General features: G+C 42.9%; 1 protein-coding gene across 5 annotated transcripts in view; it reads right to left on the bottom strand.

Moving 5' to 3' along the window:
* GNE (glucosamine (UDP-N-acetyl)-2-epimerase/N-acetylmannosamine kinase) overlaps positions 1 to 21670 on the bottom strand; it is a 153758-nt gene that overhangs the window by 62570 nt on the left and 69518 nt on the right. Inside the window, exons 1-2 of one of the 5 annotated variants that reach the window (XM_066256753.1) lie at positions 20731 to 20855; positions 19415 to 19554 (exon numbers count right to left, since the gene is read on the bottom strand). The exons of 1 other annotated variant lie outside the window; for it this stretch is intronic. The gene's annotated coding sequence lies outside the window, so the exon portion shown is untranslated. Of the gene's footprint in view, positions 1 to 17570; positions 17627 to 17972; positions 17988 to 19414; positions 19555 to 20730; positions 20856 to 21670 lie in introns of those variants that run through there. 3 more of the 5 variants (XM_066256751.1, XM_066256752.1, XM_066256756.1) reach the window with 3 other exon arrangements.

Here is a 21670-nt window from a genome sequence, read left to right as displayed (position 1 = left end):
ACGACAAGCAGCAAGTGAGCAATGAACAACTAAAGTGAAGCAACTATGAGTTGATACTTCTCACTCTCCTCTTCCTCTCTCTGAAAATGTAACAGGAAAAAAACAAAACCCCCAATTCACAAGAACCACAAAGACCACAGAGTACCTAGAAATTAACCTAATAAAAAATGTGCAAGACTTATATGGAGAAAACTTTAAAACTTTATTGGAAGACTTAAGACCTCAATAAATATATAGATATTTTATGTTCCTAAGTGGGAACACAATATTGTAAAGATGCTGATTCTTCCCAAATAATCTATAAACCCGAGGCAATCCCAATAAAAAGGTTCACAAGATTTTTAATTGAACATGACAAACCATTTCTCATGTTCTTCTAGAATAGAAAATCTGCAATGTTATTTTTTTTAAGTTTGAGGAAAAAATAGAGAACTTGCACTTCTAGATATGAAAAAAATCTATAAAACTACAGTAATTAAACCAATGCAGTATTGGAGTAGGAAAAACAAATAGATCAAAGAAAGAGAATAGAGTCCAGAAATTGACTCACATGTTCATAGGAATTTAGCATATGATAGGTGGAATTTCTAAACAGTGTGAAAATGAAAGATTTATTCAAAAATAATATTGCTGCTGGGTAATAAGAGAGCCACAAGAAAAAAATTAAAGTGAACCCCTACCTTATATGCATATTCAGAAATAAATTCAGATTGATTCAAAATCTACATTCTAAAAGGATTCGAAGAAAACACAGGGCAGTATCTTTATAGTCACAGGGTAGGAAAGACTTAGTAGTCATGAGAAAAAAACAGGCACAGACACATTATATTAAATAGAAATTTACAACTCCCACGGAAGTAGAAGACTGGGAAAAAAATATTTGCAACATATACCTCAGACAAATGCTTGATAACTATAATATATAAAATTCCTAAAAATATATATACAATCAAAACTAGACAAGCTGCCTGACCGGGTGGTGGCGCAGTGGATAGAGCATCGGACTGGGATGCGGAAGACCCAGGTTCGAGACCAAGAGGTCGCCAACTTGAGCGAGGGCTCATCTGGTTTGAGCAAAAGCTCACCAGCTTGAGCCCAAGGTCGCTGGCTCAAGCAAGGGGTTACTCAGTCTGCTGAAGGCCCGCGGTCAAGGCACATATGAGAAGGCAATCAATGAAAATTAAGGTGTTGCAATGCACAACGAAAAACTGATGGTTGATGCTTCTCATCTCTCTGTTCCTGTCTGTCTGTCCCTCTCTCTGACTCTCTGTAAAAAAAACACAAAACAAAAAAACTAGGCAAGCTGATAGAGAAAAAAACAACAGAAGAGAAAAACAGATCATTCTTAGAAGAGGTACTACAAATATTTCAATAAATATCTGAAAAGATCTTCATCTTCATTAGTACTCAGGGAAACATAGATGAAAATAAACCAGGAGGAATTATTTCTTGCCTAGCAAATCTTACAAAGCCAAAAAGCATTATATAAATATATTGCTAATATATAATGATGGTGATGCTGTTGGAAAAACAAGAATTCTCACACACTGTTGATGAGAATATAAAAGATTACATGCTTTGGGGAGAACAATTTGTCACCATCTACTGAAAAAATTTTTTTGAAATAGCAAAAACTTTATTTAGTAGAGCGCATCCCGGACAAGGTTCTCTGGTCCACAAAACGGGGCCAGAGAAGTTGCTCTACTGGAATTTTTTTTTTTTTTTTTTTTTTTTTTTTTTTTTTTTTTTACAGAGGCAGAGATAGACAGGGACAGACAGACAGGAACGGAGAGAGATGAGAAGCATCAATCATCAGTTTCTCGTTGCGCGTTGCGACTTCTTAGTTGTTCATTGATTGCTTTCTCACATGTGCCTTGACCGCGGGCCTTCAGCAGACCGAGTAACCCCCTGCTGGAGCCAGCGACCTTGGGTCTAAGCTGGTGAGCTCTTTGCTCAAGCCAGATGAGCCCGCGCTCAAGCTGGCGACCTTGGGGTCTCGAACCTGGGCCCTTCCGCATCCCAGTCCGACGCTCTATCCACTGCTGCGCCACCACCTGGTCAGGCTCTACTGGAATTTTTAATGTGCATACTCATCACTTCAACTTCAGGTCATCTATCCTACATATATACCTGCAAATGTGTACAAAGATATATGTACAATTATTATCATTGTATCTTTTTTTTTAGAAAATTGGAGATAACCTAAGTAACTCTCTATAGGAAACTGGTTAAATAAATATAGACAATTCATATTGTGAAATAACATGTCATTGTTAAAAGGAATACTTAGGTCTATATGTATCAACATGAAACACTTCCTAGGGCACATTATTAAATGTAAAAGTAGGTCACCTGACCAGGTGGTGGCGCAGTGGATAGAGCGTTGAACTGGGATGCAGAGGACCCAGGTTTGAGACCCCGAGGTCGCCAGCTTGAGTGCAGGCTCATCTGGTTTGAGCAAAAGCTCACCAGCTTGGACCCAAGGTCGCTGACTCGAGCAAGGGGTTACTCGGTCTGCTGTAGCCCCACGGTCAAGGCACGTATGAGAAAGCAATCAATGAACAACTAAGGTGTGGCAACGAAAAACTGATGATTGATGCTTCTCATCTCTCTTCATTCCTGTCTGTCTGTCCCTATCTATTCCTCTCTTTGACTCTTTCTCTGTATCTGTAAAAAAAAAAAAAGTTAAATGTAAAAGTAGGTCAAAACTATATGGATAGTATATATTTTACATATTTTATAGATATGTAAATAACTGTTCTGTAGTCACTAAGCATGTTTTATGCCTAAAGCAATTTAACATTTAAACAAGCACATTCAGTGCCCTAGCAAGGTAGCTCAGTTGGTTAGAGCATCATCCTGACACACCAAGGTTGTAGGTTTGATCCCTAGTCAGGGAACATACAAGAATCAACCAATGAATGAATAAAAGGATAGAACAACAGATTGATATTTCTCTCTCAAATCAATAAATTAAAAAAATTTTAAGCATATTCAAACAAGATTTCCAATCTTAACTTATGCCTCTTAAGAACTTAAGGGTCTCTAGCCGACTGGCTCAGTGATAGAGCATTGGCTTGGCATGTGGATGTCCCATGTTCGATTCTCGGTCAGGGCACACAGGAAAGGCGCCCATCTGCTTCTCCACTCTTTCCTCTTTCCCACTTCTCTCTCCCCCCCCACCCCTGCAGCCATGGCGAATTGGCCCCTGGCGCTAGGGATGGCTCCATGGCCTCTGCCTCAGACTCGAAGAAGAGTTCAGTTGTTGAGCAACAGAGCAATGCCCCAGATGGGCAAAATATCGCCCCCTGGTGGGCTTTCTGGGTAGATACCAGTTGTGGCGTATGTGGGAGATTGTCTCTGCCTCCCTTCCTCTCACTGAATGAAAGGAAAAAAGAAAGAACTTAGAGAAGTCAGACACATTGTCTTCATTATTCAACTATTCTATTATTACGATGTTCTTTACTATTCTTTTTTCCTCCTTTGCTTCTCCATATACATTTTAGAATCAACTTAACAAGTTCTATGAGAAACTCCAACTTGGATTTTTACTGGTTTCATTAGTTTTTAAGTGTTCTCCATAGACTGGAAGTTCCTTGATGACAAGAGAGCAAGACTGTCTTGTTCTTACTGCGTTCCCCATACCCAACCCAGTGCCTGGAGTATAGTGGGTGCTCAGTAAATATTTGTGGAGTGTTAGGATGAATGAAAAAAATGAATGATGACCTACAATAGTATAATGACTCAACATAGAATGTTTTGCAGGCATTTAAATTTTATTTTCAAAGTATAGTTAATTATGGAAAATGTTCACAAGATCTTAATAAGTGAAAAATGTAGGTTTCAAAACTTAAAATAAAATGACCCTATTATTATAAGATATATATGTGTGTGTATGTATATACACTGCTTACAAAAATTAGGGGATATTTTATCACTTCATATTTGTTTTGCAATATCCCCTAATTTTTGTGAGTAGTATATATAAAATAATAGTTGCCCGGTGGTAAAATTGCAGATTGTTATTCTTATTTATACTTTTCTATAATTGGCATATAGCTTTATAATAAAATAAATATAATTTTTTACAGAAAGAGAGTCAGAGTGAAGGATAGACAGGGACAGACAGACAGGAATGGAGAGATGAGAAGCATCATTAGTTTTTCGTTGTGCATTGCAAAACGTTTTGCTTATTAAAAATAATAAGCAAAAGAAAATATCACAATATTTGATGTTTATGGGGGAGTATGGTAAGGCAGTGCTAATTCCACGAGTTAGGTAATTAGTTTGAGTTATCATCTTCTAGTTAAGATTGGAGTTTTGTCAATAAACAAAAGGAATTTTTTAACTCATTTTTGCTTGAAATATAACATACATACAAGAAAAAGGCACAAATCATAAGGTGTGCAGCTCAATGAATTATTACAAGGCAAACACGCCGTGTGGTCACTGCCCAGGTCAGTACACGGACTGCTGCCAGCTCTGCAGGAGCCAGCTCCGAACAGTCTTCCTCCTGCTCCCAGAAGCACTTACTGGTTCTGCAGAGACCGCAGGCTCAGGCCGGCAGGCAAGCTCAGGGAAGCCACTGAGGAAGCAAGTAGAGACCCCCTTCAGGGGAAGGGGAGAACCTATTGCCACACCAGCCCACCTCTCAAACTGGGAGCGCCTGGCCAATGCCATAGTGTGAGACCAAGATTTTCTAAAGGTGAAATGCAACAACACATAAAATACAATTTAAAAAAACACCTCCAGCCTGACCTGTGGTGGCGCAGTGGATAAAACGTTGACCTGGAACACTGAGGTCGCAGATTCAAAACCCTGGGTTTACCTGGTCAAGGCACATATGGGAGTTGATGTTTCCTGCTCCTCCCACTCCCTTTCTTTCTCTCTCCCCTCTCTAAAAAATGAACAAATGAAATCTTTAAAAAAACCCAAAATCCCACCTCCAGACTCACTTTCTGTTATTTTCCCTCACTGTGTGATTCCAGAGAAGGGGTGAGGTCAAATGTCACAAAGTAAGGAGATGAGGCAGGAAAAATTCTTGCCAAGAGAAAGGAAGTCCCCTTCTTCCATCCCATGGATAGAGAGAGGAGAGTGGATCGGCCGGGCAATGAGGAAGTGAGCAGGTGAGCATGACTGTACTTCCCCCTTCCAGGCTGAAATCTGCAGCGTGGTTGTGGCTGTTTGTGGGTTAAAAGGGATTCCAAAAACAGAGGGCATTTTCCCCAACTTGCCTTTTGGGGCTCCCGTCTCAGTCTGTTCAGGCTGTATGACAAACTATCATAGCACAGGGTTTGTAGACAACAGAATTTATTACTCACAGTTCTGGAGACAGAAAGTCTGAGATTAGGGTGCCAGCATGGTGAAGTTCTGGTGAAAGCCTTCTTTCTTGTTGCAGACTGTGAACATCTCGATTTCCTGTTGTATCCTCATGGAGTGGGGAGCAGAGAGGAAGCCCCCATTCCATGAGGACTGCACTCTCATGACCTCACCTTATCCTAATTACCTCTCCAAGGTCCCACCTCCTAATACCGTCACATTGGGGATGGGGGTAGGGTTTAACACATGAACTGGGGTGGGGGGGGGAGCATTTAATTCGGAACAATGCCTCACAGAATGGGCATCCTTCGCCCCTATCCATTCAACATGAGGTGGCTGCAGGAATGGAATAAATGGTTATCACATGGTTGGGCAGACAGACAGAGGCTTGAGCTAAATATCCCAGCTAAATTTCTTCTCTTTGAGAGTCAAGGGGCTAGAGACCCCTGTGGGAGGGGACTGAGAAAACTTGAGACATCCCTCAAATATGGGGATAAGTACAAAAATATTTTGCAATGGATAATCCATAGTATTAGTTTCCAGTATGAGGTGCCGTGGGTAGTGGCACACTCACTCTCTAAGTGCTTTTATTTCTTTCCCTTTTCTATCAGATTAGGATGAAAGCTTCAGATGGGGGATTTCTTGCCAAATCCCCCACAGTGGCTCAGTGGCTGGACTCGGCCTGACTTCCCAGAGACAGAGAACCTCCCAGGGAAACGCCCTCGTGCTTCCTCCCCCACGTGGAACATTTTCTGCACGCGGACTCACTCTTCCCCTGCAGACAAAGGAGCAAGGCTCTGAAGTCAGCCCGAGCTGTGTTTGAATTCAGGCTCTGCCATTTCCAGCTGATCTATCTTGGACAAGTTACTCAAATTCTGTAAGGCTGATGATACTTCTATAGAGATAATATTTAGAGGGCTGTGACCAGGTTAAAGGAGACACTTATGAAAAGTGTACACCCAGCACCTGACATTCAGTAAATTCCCTTCTCTCCCAACCCAGACTGAAGGTGACACATGTTCGGTTGGGTTAGACGGCCAATGCGGGAGTCAGCGTATCTCAGTCCGACGGCTGTCTTATCTTCTTGTAATGTTATTTCACTTAGTATATTTTTCTTGAAACCAACTTTAATTCTTTTTTTAACTTAACCCCTTGTCTTAACCAATAATATTTGTGAAATCATGGGTTTAATTTTCTAACAATATATTTTTCCAATGCACAGTAAATACATTTAAATCACTCATTCAAGAGATAGAGTGCCTTTTCTGCTCCCAGTAGGATTAAAATGTTTGTTATCTATCCTTTTCTAATATCCATAATAATGAATGCATTCAGGTATTCATTCACTCAGCACATATTAGCGAGCCTTTTTATGTTAGAACAGCCTTGGCCCAGTTCCAGGCTCTTGAGCACCCCGTTGAGGCAGCTGACGCCAGACCCCAGTCATTCCTAGCGCTGAGAAAATGGAGGACTTGCCACACTGCTTAGGATGCTTGGTCATGTGTTTACAGAGGAGCCCGGTCAGAGCGCACTAAACCCCAGGCCCGGCCTGCCTGGGAGGGAAGGTGGAAGGGTGGGGGAATCCACCCCAGGGCCTGAACATCTTGTTTTAGCTTTCCATCTAATTCTTCCTTAAAGGTGACTGAAAGAAAAATGGACTCAAGCCGGCTCTGTGGGTTTGACCACCGTGTGTGTGTGCGTGTGCGTGTGCGTGTTCTCTCCCTTCACTTCCTCTCTCCAGGCAGCAATATGAGTAGTAAGTTAGCTCAGGGCCTACAGCGACAGGGTAAGCCAGCCACACTCACCTTTTTTGCTTTTTCTCATTCTTCTTATAACATCGCTTTGGGCTCCAGATTGTCAAGAGGCCAAGATTCAGATTTGGGGATAATTTAGAAGCAAATTTTTAGGCTGAGCCAAGAGCTCCAAACCAACTTTACCAGATGTTATCATACTTTGCGCCACGGGACACCACACGCTGCTTCAACGAATGCACCAGCTCCTGTCTTCAGGGAGTCTTCAGTATGGCTTTCCCAGGCTATGCCTTCCTTAGGACTTGGCTTTGCCAATTATCTCCTGTCTGTTGCCTTTTCAGTCTCATGCTTTCTGTTCCGGCCTTCCTCTCTGTGTACCAAAGTGTTCCCCACGACAAGAACAAGGCAGCTAACCCACACCAGTCCTCCCCGTTGCATGTCCTTTGCGTGTCAATGCCGTCTCTTCCTTCCTTTCGTTACATGTCAGGAGAATGGGTTAGTTAGGGTTTTTTATAGAGACAGAGATAGAGTCAGAGAAAGGGACAGATAGGGACGGACAGACAGGAACAAAGAGAGATGAGAAGCATCAATCATTAGTTTTTTGTTACGACACCTTAGCTGTTCATTGATTGCTTTCTCATATGTGCCTTGACTGGGGGGCCTTCAGCAGACCGCGTAACCCCTTGCTTGAGCCAGCGACCTTGGGTTCAAGCTGGTGAGCTTTGCTCAAACCAGATGAGCCTGTGCTCAAGCTGATGACCTCGGCATCTCGAACCTGGGTCTTCCGCATCCCAGTCTGACGCTCTATCCACTGCGCCACCGCCTGGTCAGGCCCACGCACTCTTTCATTTGTCCAATCTGTCTTCAGGTCCCGGCACCTGCTTATAACTGCTATCCTCAAAGTCAGCAGCGACCCTCACGACCCTCCTCTACCTCTGTAGTCTGTGGCGCGTTGACCCTCCCTTGGCTCCCGCACCAGGTGGCCTGGGTGGCTCCTTACAAGCCTTTTCCTGCCTCATCTTCTCCTCCCCTAGAATGAGGGCACCCAGAGGGCTGCTTTCTGGCCTCTTTTCCTCCCTCCCTGCATCTGTCCTCTCTCGGAGCAACCCCTCTGCGCCATCTTCTGCCCGCCAACACAGTGTACCTTCGGCTTTTGTAAGAGAAAGGCCGCAGCCTGGGCTCCGTTCTCTTCTATATATTATATATAATAAATAGGATATATGTTTAAACTTTATATATTCATTTTAGAGAGAAGGTGGAGAAGAGCAGGAAACATCAACTCCTACATGTGCCTTGACCAGGCAGGCCCAGGGTTTTGAACCAGTGACCTCAGTATTCCAGATCAATGCTTTATCCACTGCGCCACCACAGGTCAGGCTTGGCTCCATTCTCATTTCCTCTAAGAGCTCTAAACTAAAAATAGAAACGTCAAAAGCCTTATGACAAGGCCTCTGGGAAGGTCAGTGGGAACACAGGGTTTCAGAAAGGAAGTGTGATCCCCGAGAGTCAGGCGGCCGGGAAGAACAGGCGATTCATAAGGAATGAGGTGTGGACGCCGCCTCGCTTTCCATGGACTGGAAGCAGACGAGTCGGCTGGCTGTCGGGGCAATGGGCACACAGGGGCCTGCTTTCAGACAAATGTCAATCGAAGCTTATCAAAGCTGTCTCTTTTTCAAAAAACAAGGCCCTAGGAAGGAGTGAGGGGTGCTCTCCTAGGGCCGCCCCAGCTGAGGCTGGAATGTGGAGCTCAAAGGACCTGGGCAGACCCGCCAGCAGGTAGAGAGGGAACCAGCAGGTGGGCCGCCCATCTGCCCAGTTACAGCTATGCTTCCACAGGAGCCTGGATGGGTTGCCATCAGGCAAAACTGGGCAGGACCACCAGGTTCTGCTTTATTATCAACAGATACAAATATTGATCAACTTACGACCTATGTAACTTACAACCATTTGACTTGACGATCACAATCGCTAGCCACAACTGCTCCGCGTCTGGCAGCGCAGACGTTGCCCAGCTGGGCGTACGACAGTGCGGACCAGCTTCTGACAGCACTCCCATCTCTGCGTGCACCCAGACTGTTATCCCAGACTCAGTACAGCAGTTTGTGTTTTGTGTCTTGGATATTTTTCATCAAACCCCTCCCAAGATATCTACCAAGAGGAAATTGTCCTTGCAAATATTAAACCAGTTGTACTAGTAATGCAGTGTTTTACTTAAACCTGACGAATGTAAAAATAAGAAACAAAATGGTGTAGAGATGATACAAATGGCATAAAATGAACAAAGAAAATTATGATATATAACTATAATGAAAGAAAATTATGATAAAATATGACTTAAAGATTTTTATAACATCATTTCACAGTACTGTATATATAGCCTACTTACTTACAACCGAATCGTGTTACGACCTGTCTGGCTGAACCAATCGTGGTCGTAAGTCGAACACTAGCTATGTTTGTTAGTAAGTTGCAGAATTCTAACGTGTGTGTGTGTGTGTGTGTGTGTGTTCAGTGAGGAATATGTTTGTGAGACTACAGAATAAAGCATGCACCCCCGAGAGGAGGAGATGTGGGTGGCAGGGCAGCGTGAGCACGGTCATCAGGCCCAGAGAGCCAGAGGAGGAAATTCGGCCTGACGAGACTTCTGTGGCCTAAACCAGCAGACCCTATATGTGCAGCATCTCCATGACTTGCATTTTCCAGGAGATGGTGGCCAAGAGAAGGAGGTATTGACCAAGTAAAAGACAAAGAGGGCTGTTGACCAGGAAAGCCAGACACTGACAGGAAGACCCCAAGTCCTAGGGGTCTCGGGGATGCAGCAGACCCCAAGTGGTGCTGCCAACACCTGGCACTGTCCCTGCTTTCTCGACTCTCTACTGTTAGAAAACAGGTCCAAATTAAACAGAACAATTTAAACCCTTTTCCTTCCAGATTTTCTTTCCTTTTCCTTAACAATAAACTTTTTTTTTTTTTTTTTTTTTTTTTGTGGCAGAGACAGATAGGGACAGACAGACAGGAAGGGAGAGAGATGAGAAACATCAATTCTTGTTGCAGCTCCTTAGTTGTATGTGCCTTGCCGGGGGTGGGGGGGGGGTGGGGGAGGCTACAGCAGACTGAGTGACCCCTTGCTCGAGCCAGCGACCTTGGGCTCAAGATGGTGAGCCTTGCTCAAACCAGATGAGCCCCCGCTCAAGCTGGCAACCTCAAGGTCTCGAACCTGGGTCCTCCACATCCCAGTCCGACGCTCTATCCACTGCGCCACTGCCTGGTCAGGCAACAATAAATTTATTTTTTTAAAAGAAATACAGTAGCAAGCATAGAGAAAGATACAACCCAGCTTTTAATTTTTAGCATTATGCCATTTCACAATTTCACATCAGGTCTTAGAGGTGATAGAGTAAATTTCACAGATTCAGCGGAGGGATCACTCTGTTGCTAAAGAAGCTGCTTGATTTCCACTGCTCTGCTGTCCGGCTGCTTTCCAGCAGTGGAATAGACATTCCTTTGAGAATCACGGTATCTAGCACTTGACTAGGAAGGCAGGCACTGAAGTGGACCCAAAATTCCCTCTCTCTTGCTCAGGAAGGGTGGATATCTAGGCAGGTCAATTGTTAATCAGGTATGAGGTCTAAAGAAACAAGATATCTAAAGATGACTTCAAGCTGTATGTACACATGTTGTGGTAAGGTACTAAAAAATGGAAAAATTAATATTAATATTTTAGGAGAAAGAGTCAGGTTTCTTGCCTTGTCCTTTCTGTAGAGAGTGAGGGGAGAGGAATGTGGGAGTTTCCTGGCTTGATGAGATATACTGTGTAGGAAACTCCTTTTACTAGGAAGCTTAAAGGGCTTTTTTTTTTTTAATTTAGGCCAAGCATTCAGAGAGATTTTGTAAGTATGATTTCTATACTTGTGTGTGATCTGCACCAGCTCAGGATGGACGACAGCACTGTGTTGTAAATGGAGAGGTTTTGTGCTGGGTTTTGAATGGAAGTGGGAAGGAGACTTGGATTCCCTCCCTCCCCCCACACCTGTGAGGAGGAAGGTAAACACCTGCCAGGTGCGGAGGAACTGTAGAAAGATTAGGCAAGCCCTTTCCTCTTCCCCTTTCTTTCTCCTTAGTGGGTGATTCACAAATGCTTAATCCTCTGACATCATGTAAGCCCATCCTATCCTGAAAACGTGTGATTGATGTATGTACCTGTAGACAAAGGAATGGCAGATGGACACTAAAAGATTTAAGAATGTCTTTTAATATATCAAACGACATCCTTCGCTATTGTGTTACCTTATAAGTTTTAATATATAGGAATGTTTTTTATAAATCCTATAGACGGATGTTATAAGCTTGATAATGATTATGTTACACTCCCCTCCTCTGCCTTTTCCCGCCAATCTGTATGTAATCAAGTGTATATAACTAGCCTCGGAGCTATACTGGACACTGCACGATTTGGGTCAGTTATACCCTGTGTTTGTCATATGCAGCCGGCTTATTAATAAATCTCCTCCTTTAATAAACTCCTTAAAAATTCATTTGGACTTCGTGTCTCTATATAAACCCAGCGGAACGGCGCTTTACAATGATGTGGTTAAGTGCATCTGCCCAAGCTTTGCCACCAGTTTTTCCTGTTTATGACTTTAATCTTGCTGGTTGTCATTTCACTAACATCTTTATGGAACTGTACACCCATATTTACAGTGTGACCTTTTAAGCACTGGAGTTTGTGAGTCATTACTGTAATTTTCCACTTATGACTTGGTTGTATAACAGATGGGTGTTGCCATAATTACTCAAATATTTCCTCTATTCACCTGTAAAATTAGAACAATAGGTAATACCTATTTCAAAGATTTCCTGAGAATTGAGATAATATATGTAAATCACCCAGCACAGTCATTGACAATACACTTAATAAATGATTTTCCCCCTTCCTTTCTAAATTTTCATAAAGAATCCATTTGAAACTCCATTTTGAATTCTTAAAGCATTGCCAACAAGGACTGCAGTTAGGATTTCTGCAAACTACTTTTGGTATACTGACAACTGTGGCATTTCCTTTCTTCTGAGTAATCTAGATGCTGGAAAACCTGTAGTAATGAACAGTGTTAAATATGATGTTTCAAAAATGTAAAAATATGACCTTCACACAAATATAAAATAATACATGTCAAGATTAATTAATGGGTATTTACTGGTGCCCATTCATTATGAGGGCACCAGTAAGATGGTAAGACAGTGTCAAAGAAGAATTTGAGGAATAGAGAGGCAATGAGGAAAGATGAAATGGTTTTGCCAATACAAGCAAAACTGGTTAATATTCAAGTGCAAAAAAATGTAATGTCTTTGGGGTTATCTTTTTTACAGAGGAGAAAGCAGTTGTATCCTTACTAGATGAAATTCATTTGCATCACTATCAACAGGAACTTTTAGCACCTACCAATTTTAGACAAGTTTAGTTCAGGCCCTGGCCAGTTGGTTCAGTGGTAGAGCATCGGCCTGGTGTGCAGGAGTCCCAGGTTCGATTCCCAGCCAGGGCACACAGGAGAAGCGCCCATCTGCTTCTCCACCCCTCCCCCTCTCCTTCCTCTCTGTCTCTCTCTTCCCCTCCCATAGCCAAGGCTCCATTGGAGCAAAAGTTGGCCTGGGCGCTGAGGATGGCTCTATGGCCTCTGCCTCAGGCGCTAGAATGGCTCTGGTTGCAACAGAGCAACGCCCCAGATGGGCAGAGCATCGTCCCCTGGTGGGCATCCCAGGTGGATTCCTGTCGGGCGCATGCGGGAGTCGGTCTGACTGCCTCCCCGTTTCCAAATTCAGAAAAATACAAAAAAAAAAAGTTTAGTTCAACTCCTACAGAGATGGAAAATAGTTTAGTCAATACAACAGTCAAATTGCACAAACCTATAGAATCAGAAAATCAGAGATTGCAGTAGACAATGGTAAGCATTCAACTGAAAGGAAGTTCTATGATCTCTGTTGCCCATTTCTAAATCCTGGACAACTTTTCCCAAAGATACCTATCCATATAGGATGTGGTCTAGGATGATGGCCTTGGGATTTTCTCACTCTGAATTGTGGGACCACAATGCCCCACAATTCAATGCCCCACAGCCCAGACCTAGATGCCCAGGTCTTTAACATCACCAGTTCCTTATGCCCAGTCTCTGATTACAGGAATGCTCCTCTCCCTGGGTCATGCTGGGGACTAGGGGGTGGGTGCATGGGCAGACAGTTCCAATGTGAACCATTTTGCCCCTGTATTTGGTAGCCCAGGGACTAGCTGTATGTGTAACACTATGCTTTAAGACTTCCCTCCACAAACTGCTCCAACATGCTATTCTCCTGCTTTTCCCTTGCAAACCCTCAACCTGTGCTGAAGAGATCATTAATATAATTAATATAATTTGCAAATTTTCATAAAATGTTCTGTTAAACAATTCATCACATGTTATCTTGGAACACTTCTTAAATCTTTTTTTTTAAACTTGTACAATTATTTTAAAAATGTTATTTCTTGTATCTTCAATTAAGATGTTCTTTGATAGTGGAAATTATTCCCTTTTACCACTGCCCAATTGTTAAATAAATATTCAACAGGTGTTAAATTAGGTGTTTAAACAGGTGTTTAATTAGATGTTAAATAAAAATAGATTGAAGATATATGGACAGAAGTATTAGAATAGAGTTCTTCCCTGCTCAGAAAAATTCTTTAACTCTCTAGTGCCTTCAGAATAATGTGAGAACAACTTATCAAAGAACTCACCCTCCCCTCCATATTGTCCACCTACCCTGGCCATGTCTGACGCTCACCCCCAATACAACATTGACTTTTACATCTCTGTATCTCCTCTCCCGGTCTGGAATGCTCTTTTCCTTCACCTCCATGGCTTGACTCAAAAGCATTCTCTTCCACGAAAACTTCCAGATCCCTGTGGGGTTTTTTGTTGTTGTTGTTGTTGTTGTTTTTGTTTTTTTGTATTTTTCTGAAGTTGGAAACGGGAGGCAGTCAGATAGACTTGCACATGTGCCTGACCAAGATCCACCAGGGGCGATGCTCTGCCCATCTGGAGCGTCGCTCTGTTGCAACCAGAGCCATTCTAGCACCTGAGGCAGAGGCCATGGAGCCATCCTCAGTGCCTGGGCCAACTTTGCTCCAGTGGAGCCTTGGCTGTGGGAGGGGAAGAGAGAGACAGAGAGGAAGGAGAGGGGGAGGGGCGGAGAAGCAGACGGGCGCTTCTCCTGTGTGCCCTGGCCGGGAATTGAACCTGGGACTCCTGTACGCCAGGCCAACGCTCTACCACTGAGCCAACCGGCCAGGGCTCAGATCCCTGTGGTTTGAAGTTGCCTTGTCACTTGCTTGTCCCCTAAACAGCTCTAGTGGGATGATGACAGGTGCAGGCTGTGGAGCCAGACTATCTGACTCCACTTAATAGTTTTGTGATCTTTAGCAAGTTACAAAACCATTCTGTGCCCGAGTTTTCTAATATAAAATTTGAGAGAATACCACTGCTCACCTCATAGGGTTTTGTAAACATTAAATAAATTAACACATGTAAAGCCCTTAGAAGATGTTTGGAACATAGTGAGTGCCCAGTAGAAGTTAGTTATTGTGGTTCCTTTTGGATGCTGTTATAATTCTTTACTGGTGCCTCTTTCAGTTGGTTCACTGTCTTACATTGATTTTACTTTTTACGTTTCTTCTACTTTTTTTTCTGAAGTGAGAAGCAGGGAGGCCAAGAGATGAACTCCCGCATGCGCCCAACTGGGATCCACCCGACATGCCCACTAGGGGGTGATGCTCTGCCCATCTGGGGCATTGCTCTGTTGTAACTGGAGCCATTCTAGCACCTGAGGTGGAGGCCTTGAAGCCATCCTCAGTGCCCGGGCCAACTTTGCTCCAATGGAGCCTTGGCTGTGGTAGGAGAAGAGAGAGATAGAAAAAAAAGAGAAGGGGGAATGGTGGAGAAGCAGATGGGCGCCTCTACTATGTGCCCTGGCCGAGAATCGAACCCGGGACTTCCACACGCCAGGCCAATGCTCTACCACTGAGCCAGCCGGCCAGGGCCCTTTTCTGTCTTTTTTACTGAAGTGAGCTTCTTAAGGAATGTTTAGGGAACATCAGCTAAACTAATGAATAAATTAAAGAATAGATGAATGGGCAAACAAATCCTAATCAAAAGTCTGACTTTTTTGCTCATTGTATGTGTAACTTTTTAAGAAACTGCTTAACTCTTTGAACTTCTATTTTACAAGTTCAGGCATCTGTTTGCTTTGGAGTGTGATGTTTGGATAGCCCTGGCACGTCCCGCAGCACCAGAACCTTACACATAACCTGTCTTGGGCATATTTGTTTTCTGGGTGTATGTCAGAGTAATAACTTCATTGTCAATTTGTCTTGCCTTCAAAAATCCACACATATAGTTAATTTTTTCCTAACAGTCAAACATAGAGTTAACTTTTTTAAAAATTTAAACATATAGTTAATTTTTTTCCAAATGAGAGCCCTATGTTGTAAAGAAGAAACATTACAACTAACAAGTTATATGACCTTGAACCATTCACTTCCACAACCTAATTTTCTATTTCTTCATTCTTTTTTTTTTTTTGTATTGTTTTGTTTGGGTTTTTTTTTTCTCTTCCACGAAAACTTTCAGATCCCTGTGGGTTTTTTTTTTTTGTTTTTGTTTTGGGTTTTTTGTATTTTTTTTCTGAAGCTGGAAACGGGGAGAGAAAGTCAGACAGACTCCCGCATGCGCCCGACAGGGTTCCACCCGGCACGCCCACTAGGGGGGGACGCTCTGCCCACCAGGGGGTGATGCTCTGCCCCTCCGGGGGCGTAGCCCCGTCGCGACCAGAGCCACTCTAGCGCCGGGGCAGAGGCCAAGGAGCCATCCCCAGTGCCCGGGCCATCTCTGCTCCAATGGAGCCTCGCTGAGGGAGGGGAAGAGAGAGACAGAGAGGAAGGAGAGGGGGAGGGGTGGAGAAGCAGATGGGCGCCTCTCCTGTGTGCCCTGGCCCGCAATCGAACCTGGGACTGCTGCACGCCAGGCCGACGCTCCACCACTGAGCCAACCGGCCAGGGCCAATTTCTTCATTCTTAAAAGGAGGTGATTTCACTACCTGTGAGGAGTGAAGTGTTTGGACGACACATCTAGCACCCCAAATTTTAAGACTGTCATCTCAGACACAGGCTCCAAACCACCTGGCTCTGATAGCCAAGGAGGCCTGCATGCATGAGTCCCACAGCACTATACCAAACAAAGAAGCAGCTTTTAAATCAGCGACACACGTCGGCCTGGCGTGCAGGAGTCCCAGGTTTGATTCCCGGCCAGGGCACACAGGAGAAGCACCCATCTGTTTCTCCACCCCTCCCCCTCTCCTTCCTCTCTGTCTCTCTCTTCCCCTCCAGCAGCCAAGGCTCCATTGGAGCAAAATTGACCCAGGCACTGAGGATGGCTCTATGGCCTCTGCCTCAGGTGCTAAATGGCTCTGGTTGCAACAGAGCGACGCCCCAGATGGGCAGAGCATCGCCCCTTGGTGGGCATACCGGGTGGATCCCGGTCGGGCGCATGCGGGAGTCTGTCTGACTGCCTCCCCATTTCCAGCTTCAGAAAAATAAAAAAAAAAAAAAAAAAGTAAATCAGCCACACAAAAACACCTATATATTTAATGCAACCCCCAAACAAAATTCCAATGATGTTTTTCACAGAAATAAATACAAAATCCTAAAATTTGTATGGAACAAGAAAATCCCCAAATAGCCAAGGCAATCTTGAGGAAGAATAAAGCTAGAGGCATTACATTTTCTGATTTCAAACCATATTACAAAGCTATAGTAATCAAAACAGCATGACATTACCATAAAAACGAATATATAAACAGACACAACAAAATTGAGTGTGCAGAAATAAACCCACACATATATAGTCAATTAATTTTCAACAAAGGAGCCAAGAATACAATGGGGAAAGAACAGACACATGCAAGAGAATGAAACTGGACCACTGTCTTGTACTATATATAAAAATCATCTCAAACTAAATCAATAGACTTGACCTGAAACCACAAAACTCCTAGAAGAAAACACAGGGGGTAAACTTCTTGATATTGGTTTCAGCAATGATTGTTTTGGATTTGACACCCATAGCAAAAGCAACAAAAGCAAAAACAAGCAAGTGGGACTACATCAAGCTGAAAAGCTTCTGCACAGGAAAGGAAATCATCAACAAAATGAAAAGGCAAACTATGGAATAGGAGCTTATATTTGTAGACTATCTATCTGATAAGCAATTAATACCCAAAATATACAAGGAAGTACAACTCAATAGCAAAACAAACAAAAAATCACAAATAAATAACACAATTTAAAAATGGGCAAAAAGCCTGACCAGGCAGTGGCGCAGTGGATAGAGTGTCGGACTGTGATGTGGAAGACCCAGGTTCAAGACCCCAAGGTCACCAGCTTGAGCGCAGGCTCATCTGGTTTGAGCAAAAGCTTACCAGCTTGAGTCCAAGGTCTGTGGCTTGAGCAAGGGGTTACTCGGTCTGCTGAAGGCCTGCGGTCAAGGCACGCATGAGAAAGCAATCAATGAGCAACTAAGGTGTTGCAACCCGCAACGAGAAACTAATAATTGATGTTTCTCATCTCTCTGTTCCTGTCTGTCCCTGTCTATCCCTCTCTCTGACTCTCTCTCTCTCTCTGTAAAAAATAAATAAAAAAAAATAAAAAATGGGCAAAACCCCCAAATACACATTTTTCCAAAGAAGACACACAGATGGCCAACAAGTACATGAAAAAGTGTTCAACATCACTAATCATCAGGGAAATGCAAATCAAAACCACAATGAGCTATCACCTCATACTCGTTATAATGGTTATTATAAAAAAGACAAGTGCCTGACCTGTGGTGGCGCAGTGGATAAAGCATCGACCTGGAAATGCTGAGGTCGCCGGTTCAAAACCCTGGGCTTGCCTGGTCAAGGCACATATGGGAGTTGATGCTTCCAGCTCCTCCCCCTTCTCTCTCTCTGTCTCTCCTCTCTCTCTCTCTGTCTCTCCTCTCTAAAATGAATAAATAAAAATAAAAATTAAAAAAAAAAAAAGACAAGTGATAACAAAGGCTAGTGGAAAGGGAATCCTTATACACTGTTATTGGGAATGTAAATTTGTACATCCACTATGGAAAACAGCATGGAGTTTCCTCAAGAAAATAAAAATAGAACTACCATATGTCTAGCATTCCCACTTCTGGGTATATAACCAAAGGAAATAATATCACTATCTTGAAGTGATGGCCATGCTCCCTTGTTCATTACAGCATTATTCACAATACCCAAGGTATCAGAACAACCTAAGTGTCTGTCAGTGGATGAATGGATAAAGAAAATGTGCTGGCCCTGGCCAGGTAGCTCAGTTGATTGTTCCTAATATGCCGAGGTTGCAAATTTGATCACTGGTCAGGGCAGTTACAAGAATCAACAATGAATGCATAAATAAGTGAACCAAATAAACCAATGTTTCTCTCTCTAAAAATCAGTAAATTAAAAAAATTTTTAAGAGATATATAATTATTTTTAAAAAGAAAATGTACCATATATATACATATATGTGTGCGTGTGTGTGTATACACATATATATATGCAATACTATTCAGCCTTAAAAGAGAAGAAAATTCTGCCATTTGCAACATCATGGATGAACCTGGAGGGTGTTATGCTAAGTAAAATGAGCCAGAGAGAAAAAGACACATACTGAGTGGTATCACTTATATGTGGAGTTTAAAAAACCCAAAAACCAAACAAAACAAATGTCAAGCACATAGAAACAGAGAGTAGTACAAACTTTCAGCAACAAAACAAATAAGGTCCGAGAATCTAATGTATAGTATATACATGGTGACTATATAGTGATGACGCTATATTATATAACTGAAATTTGCTAAGAGAGTAGAACTTAAGTGTTCCCGCAGACAAAAGGTGGGTAAATACATGAGGTGATGGACCTGTTAACTAACTCAATGGTAGAAATCTTTTACAATTTATACATATATCAAATCATATTGTATATTTTAAATATCTTATAATTTTATTTATCAATTATATCTCAATAAAGTAAAAAAAAAGAATAAGGCCTGGCATCAAGTAGGCACTTGACACTAAATAAATGGTTATATTCAGGAATGAAGTGCCAAGGGCTTGGGCTAATGGAAAAAAGGAGTTCAGATATAAGAAGTATTATGAGGAAGCACCTTCAGAACTTGGAGAGAAGATCAAGGCATTACTAAATTATAAATAACAGTAATTTTAAATACAAACAAGGCAAAAATGCAAGACATAAAACTCACATGGCCGTAAGCAGATAAAAAGCATAGACAATGGCACGTCTACACAGAGGAGAGGGTGTTCACTTCACTGTGGGCAGAAAAGGTGCCCATGGGCCTCAATGGATGGCGAATCTCTCAAGGCTGAAGCAGGCATGCACTTCCTGTTGAGGAGGTGGCATAAGACTAAGTCAGGCCAGAACTCCTGGAGTCACGGGTTTACGTAGATTAGGATGATCTTAAGAAAATAGATTAGGACTGTCCCTGTGGTTGTCCACGGGGCCACGGCCACCAGGAAAGAGAGGACAGGTTTCCATCCTTCAGTTTTTAAGATCAGAAATAAATCTCTGGCTATTTTGTGTCTATAACAACCAACCAAATCCATAGGTTATGAATAAATTTATTCCTGATATAGCTACCTTCTTCTGAAAAGCATTAAAAAAAAAAAAAACAGCACCACGAGAATATGACTTTAAGATCATTTTATATGTGCCCTGACCAGGAATCAAACCAGTAACCTCTGTACATCAGGATGATGGCCTTAACCAACTGAGCTATCTGGCCAGGGCTCTAAGATCATTTTAAAAGTAAATCTGTCTTCCTCTCCCTGAAAGTGGCCCGAGGTGACCTCTGACAATGGTTTGCTATTCACTAGACCCAGAAAACCCCACAAAATCATGCAAATAGAGAGATTCAAATTTTTGTGTTCATTTTAAGAACACTCGTGGAACTGCCCAGGCCAACCAGGGTACGCATAGCCAAAAAGCCACCAAGTATCTAAGGCTGTCACTTTACAGAAGCAATGTGTGCCATTCCGTTGTTACAGTAATGGAGTTGGTAGGTGAGCCCAAGCCAAACAACAGGGAATACAGAATTTAAGGGCTTAGATGTAGATTCTCTGGTTCCTGAGCACATCCTTGTGAACAAAGCTCCCAAGATGCGGCTCAGAACCCACAGAGCTCATGGGTGAATTAACCCACACATGAGCTCTCCCAGCCACACTGAGAGGATCCTTCTGAAGAAGAGCAGATTGTTCCTGAACCAGAGGAGGAAGTTACACAGAAAAAAAATATATATATATATTCCAGAAGAAACAAAATCTTACCGCCCAGGAGTAAATTCAGCATAAAATAAATACTAACGAAAGATGAGAGAGAGAGAGAGGGAGAGAGAGAGAGAGATAGAGAGAGAGAGAGAGAGAGAGAGAGAGAGAATATACAATGATTGTGAGCTGAAACTGGTTTCATCCACACAGTGACAGGTCACACACATACCTATGCATTCAACAAGCATTTGATGAGTAGGTGAATAATGAATGAAAGAACGAATAAATGAAATACCTGAAGCTGTTTTGATTCCCACAGAGAGGTCTGGAGCAAGGTGTCTAGGGTGTGGGGTATAGGGCCAGATGAGTCATCCAGAAAGAGGTTTGTCCAATGAACAGGTTTTATTAAAATCCATTGCAAAGAAAGCAGAAGCAGACATCTGCCTTTTATGGGTAAGCTTTTGCTCCACCTCAGAGCTCTGTGCACAGGAGATAAGAGTAAACTTTATTTCCTTTGCGTTTGGTCAAAGAGGCTTTCTGATTAAGGTTCAAAGGACACAGAGACAATAAACATGAGGAAGTGTCTGGCCTCCTCAGGGAGAGGTTTTGGGTTGGATCCTTTCCTGATGGTTCAGCAGTGCCTGTGACGAGAAAGTCATTATTAACTCTTTGCTAAATGACATTTTGAAGCCCCTCGTGTTGGGGTGCACCAGGCCAGAGCCCTTGAAGAACAGACAGGCGAGGCCAGGTGAGTGTTCCGTTGCTTGCACTGCCCAGGCAGCTTCAGAAGTTCCCCTATCACAGGCCCGACTAGCTGCTTTTTGTTTGATGCACCCTTTCTAGAGCTAGAGGGAGGCAGGGATGGTCACTGCTCTTCTGGAGGAAATACACCTGATGACTGGGAGAGCCCCAGGCCTAGAGGATGTGGACAGGCCTGGGTTTAGAGTCTGACACTGTCTCCTAATTGGGTCACTGGGGCAGGGCAATTATATACAATTCCTGCCTCTTACCAAGTCAGTCTTTTTAAAAAATCATTATCCTTTTTTTGAGAGAGTATTATTATTATTATTATTATTTTGTAAGAGAGAGAGACAAGAAGGGAGAGAGAGAGCGAGAGAGACTGAGAAGCATCAGCTCTTAGTTGCTTCACTTTAGTTGTGCACTGATTGCTCAAGCCAAGCCGGCGACCTCTGGGTCTGAGCCAGCAACCTTGGGACTGTGTCCATGATCCCACA

The sequence above is a fragment of the Saccopteryx bilineata genome, chromosome 2, assembly GCF_036850765.1.
Source record: "Saccopteryx bilineata isolate mSacBil1 chromosome 2, mSacBil1_pri_phased_curated, whole genome shotgun sequence".
In the NCBI taxonomy this organism is placed as follows: domain Eukaryota; kingdom Metazoa; phylum Chordata; class Mammalia; order Chiroptera; family Emballonuridae; genus Saccopteryx; species Saccopteryx bilineata.
Note: the sequence above shows the minus strand (reverse complement) of the source record. Positions and strands in the feature narration are given on the sequence as shown.